This window comes from Triticum aestivum, chromosome 7A (assembly GCF_018294505.1).
Source record: "Triticum aestivum cultivar Chinese Spring chromosome 7A, IWGSC CS RefSeq v2.1, whole genome shotgun sequence".
Lineage (NCBI taxonomy): Eukaryota > Viridiplantae > Streptophyta > Magnoliopsida > Poales > Poaceae > Triticum > Triticum aestivum.
This window is the reverse complement of record NC_057812.1, coordinates 193,487,050-193,491,276: the sequence shown is the minus strand read 5'-3', so window position 1 is coordinate 193,491,276 and position 4,227 is coordinate 193,487,050.

The window sequence follows — 4,227 nt, the reverse complement described above, 5'->3', positions numbered from 1 at the left end:
TTTTTGCTAAGCACCGGGATAGCAGAAGCGGGCAAGAACTCGCAGGCGCACTGCTAGTTGAACGCACGGCGGTTTCGCCTACTAGAAATAGTAGGCGAAATAGTCTGCTGATTTGGTATTGGTAATGCCTGGTGCAGCATGTGGTCTTTACCTCCAACATGTCCTGTCGTTGCTTAGCAAAAATTCAAGGTTTTAGTTTGGATACTGGGCTTCTGCGATTATATTTCACATTACTATGCCTTAGTTGCAGTTTGGATAGCGTGCCATTTTGGCAGTACTAGGAGATAGATTGATTTGCGCCATCTACAAAGAGTTAAGGGCCTCTTTGATTCGTAGGAATCTGAAAACGTGGGAATAGGAACAATATAGAATTGCAATGTCATCTCATCTGAATGCTACGAAAGGATTTTTCTTTGAAGAGGTTTGAGTCGATTCTAAATTTCCTATCGAGTACGTAGTACAAAGAGTTATTAAGAAGCAAACCTATAGGAAACAATCATACGAATCAAACACCAGCATAGAAAAACTCCTACGAATCAAAGAGGCCCTCTGCGATACATTTCACTTGTCCGAGACGACATGGTTCACTCAAACATGCCTCTCGTAGCTCCACCAACCACCATATGCATCCATATAGCTGATCATAGCTTTCAGCAGAACGCCGGTCCCGCCGTGATTTCCCGCTCTGCGAAATCGCTCACGCCTGTCGTCTAGTCCTTCCCTGCACAGTAGCCGGCACCCTCCGGTGTCCGGTCACTCTCTGTCACCACACATGCATGGCCGACATGACATCCTGTCATTGCCGCGGCGGCTGATTGTCCTTGCTTTCATGCCGAACTGTGTGCCTACCTACTCATGCTAGCCGGCCCCAACCTCGGGCGGTCCGTTATGTCCTGCAAAGGGCAACACATTGGTAAACTGTAATTTTGCAATGTCTGATTGGCTGTACCCGATGCCAAGAATGTTCTAGAACAACGGGATCGACTGCATTGTCTTTTTTTTTACGCCGTTCTCTATATCAATTGATGCTTCTATGTGAGCATCTGAGATTATACTGTGTTAAAAAATATATTCTTGTGGTTACTTTATTTCTCAGTCTTGGTCCTTCCATTCCATCGTGGTTAACCCTGCCGCCGCAAGCTGCCTGCTGCCTGATGATAGGATGCAGTATCCCTTATCAGATCTTAGCCAATCAGCCTTCCAAATTGAATATGCAACAACGAGTTCCGCATGGTGTGTTGTTTATAGACTATGGTTAGATCAGGCAATGGGAGATATGCATGCGCATCGTAGCTAAGACACTTGAAAAGAAATTTGAGTTCTTTCGACAAGACAAAAGGCCCACTTTCTGCAGGAATCAGCATACTTGGCTCTGGTCATCAGTCTTTAGGGGGAAAGATCGCTCTTGCCAGATCGAGGAGAATCCTTTGGCTGAAAGAACAACGAAAGGTACAGCCAACCAAAAAGCCTGAGAACTAAAAACACATTAGTTGTATCTTTCTCTTAGCTAAAATGGAGTCGAAATGGACATCTGAATGACCATGTGTGTCCGGTTTATGCCATCGGCATACTTGATCCTTGAGTCAGCCAGCCGAGCTTGTGCTGCTCACGAATCTTAGAGCATCTCCAGTTTGGCCCCCAGCGCACCCAGCGAAGGTTTTTTTTTTAGCATCAGTACAGACACAAGCGCTCATATACACGCGCATACACTCACCCCTATGAACGCACACATGCACACCCTACCCCTATGGGCACCTCCGAGAGACTGAGCCGGCATATCATCTTGAGATTTACGAAGTCACCGTAGGCGCTTCGTCGTCGACGGGAACGTCTCCCCCCACTGAAAGCGCATCGCCGGAAATTCTGAAATAAATCCAGTAATAATGCGAGCACCAGGATTTGAACCCTGGTGGGTTGGGGATACCACTGTCCACCTAACCAACTCAACCACAGGTTGATTCTCCCCATCGAAGGGTCTTGGCGTTTGCGCCGGCGCTTTTTTCGGTCTGGGGCGATCGAGTTCTCAGTCGCGCCCCCGGGTTTCGGCCCCCAAAACGAATGTAAAATTCAAAGTTCATTTTCCCACTACAAAAAACGACACAGTTTGGTGATCATGCCACAGGTCGGCGTTCATCCTGCCACAGGGCTGACATCGAACATTAGCCAAAGTCCGGCGATCAAAAGGATAGGAACAAATAGACGTGGAGCTCAAGCGGTAGGCTCCTCTGCCGCAGGGCTGGCCGAGGTCGGCGTGGGTGTCAGCGTGGGCACAACTTCAGTGCTTGGGCTCGGCGTCGGCATGGGCGCAGCTCCAGTGCTCAGGCTCGGCATCGGCGTGGGCGCAGCTCCATTGCTCGGGCTCGGCGTTGGCGTTGGCGTAGGAGTGGTGGTCGCCGACGGTCCCGACATCTGGTTCAAGATGAGGCCGCGCTCCGCCAGGTACACACCTTCACCTGCTCGTCCATCGTCGACGTGTCTCCCCCCATCAAGAACACCAGGTTGGTGTTCCTCTTCTTCACGACGACGTTGGTCCTAAGAAGGTCGAGCTTGGCGTCCTGCTTCATCATCAACGCCGACCACCTCGCGTCGGGTTTCTACTCCCTCTTGGCGGCGTTGCTCTTAGCATCGTCGATGCATTGCTCGATCGACGACCGTTCGGTAGCGGGTGCCGCGTCCCTTGCCACCTTGGCTCGTTTGTTGCCATCATGGCGCCCTTCTGCCGCCGGCGGGGTAGGCGCATCCGGGTTGTAGGTGTTCTTCGCCTTGGTGAGAGCGAGCCCGGCCTTCGTCCATTTCTCGCACGACTCGATCCTGGTGAACACATGAAGGAACTTGAACTCTTGGTCGCTGTTGTCCTGGCGAAACATGTTGAACATCCGAACCATCTGCACATCCAAACACAAAGTGTCGGTGAAGTACACGGCGAGGAACTGGGCCGGCGAACCATGGCCATACCTAACCCTCGACGTTGGCGCCGCTTTCCGGGCGAGCCGCGACCTCCTCTTGAATCCCATGCCACTTGTTACAGGCCGTCTGGATTGTCGCCCCGTGGTTCGCCATGGCCTTCTCGCCGCGGTCCATGTGGATGTTGGCGAAGTCCAGGTCGACCAACTTGCACTCGTCGAACGCCGTCTTGATCATTATCCAGTACGTGTCGACGTTTTGATTCGAGCCGGTGATCGGATCGATGCTGACGGTCTTCCATGCTCCAGCGAGGCACTCGTCTTCCTTGGACGTCCACTTCAGGCGAGGCTCTGCCTTCTTCTTCTTTTTCGCTTTGGGCGCCGGCTCCACCTCCGCCGGTTCTTCCTCCATTTCCTCCTCGGCGCCATCGAGCTCGTCCTCGATATCGACGATGTCGTCCAGAGTTTCGTCTTGTGTGTGGAACCCGGGGCACGAAGCGGCAGCGACCGAGCCGCTCGTGATAATCTCGTCCATGTCGGCATCGGTGCTGCTGAACGGTGCCGCCGAGCCGTGTGTGAATGGGAGGGCGCCACGACGCAGAGATGGCGCAAGCGAAGCTGAGTAAGTCGGCAGCGAGTGGCTGTACTGGGTGTTGAGGCCGGCGGCGAACATGGGGGAGGGATACGCGAGTCGTGGTTGAAGCCGGCCGGGGATGTGCGCGGCGCCGCGCCATGTGGGAAGGTGATGTTGGGGTTGAAGCCGCCATGCGCGCCGCCGTCGGCATAGCCAGGCGAGGCCACGTACCCCCATAGCGGCAACGATAAGTTGGCCGGTGATGGTGACGCGGCGCTCTGTTGGCTTCCCCATGTGGCTTGGGGCACTGGCCGGCCTGTTGAGGTAAAAGGTTCGCCATCCCCACGCGAGCCACCTCTCCCTGCTGCTTCGCCGCCGCCACGTCCCTAGCCTTCTTCATGATGAGCCTATTTCGCCGGTTTGTGGTCACCGCCTCCCGACGCTCAACGTCGGCCTTCCACTCGGCGTTCGACAAGCCCGGGGGTCTTGCCATTGGCGCCCTTGGCTTCCTCTGCTTTGGTTGAACGAAATCGCGGCTAGGCAAAGGGCGACATACTTCTTCGGCGGCATGACGGGCGGATCCGGGGAGAGAATGGCGGGAAGGGCGGGGGAGAAGGGGGCGACACTAGGGAAATGGAGGGAAAGGGGGAAGAAAACGGCGGGAATTTGGCCGGTGTCGCCGACAGCACGGGCCCACGCGCCTTTTCGCTAAAGCCGACGCCCCAGGAGCCCCCCGACGCGCTGGGTTTG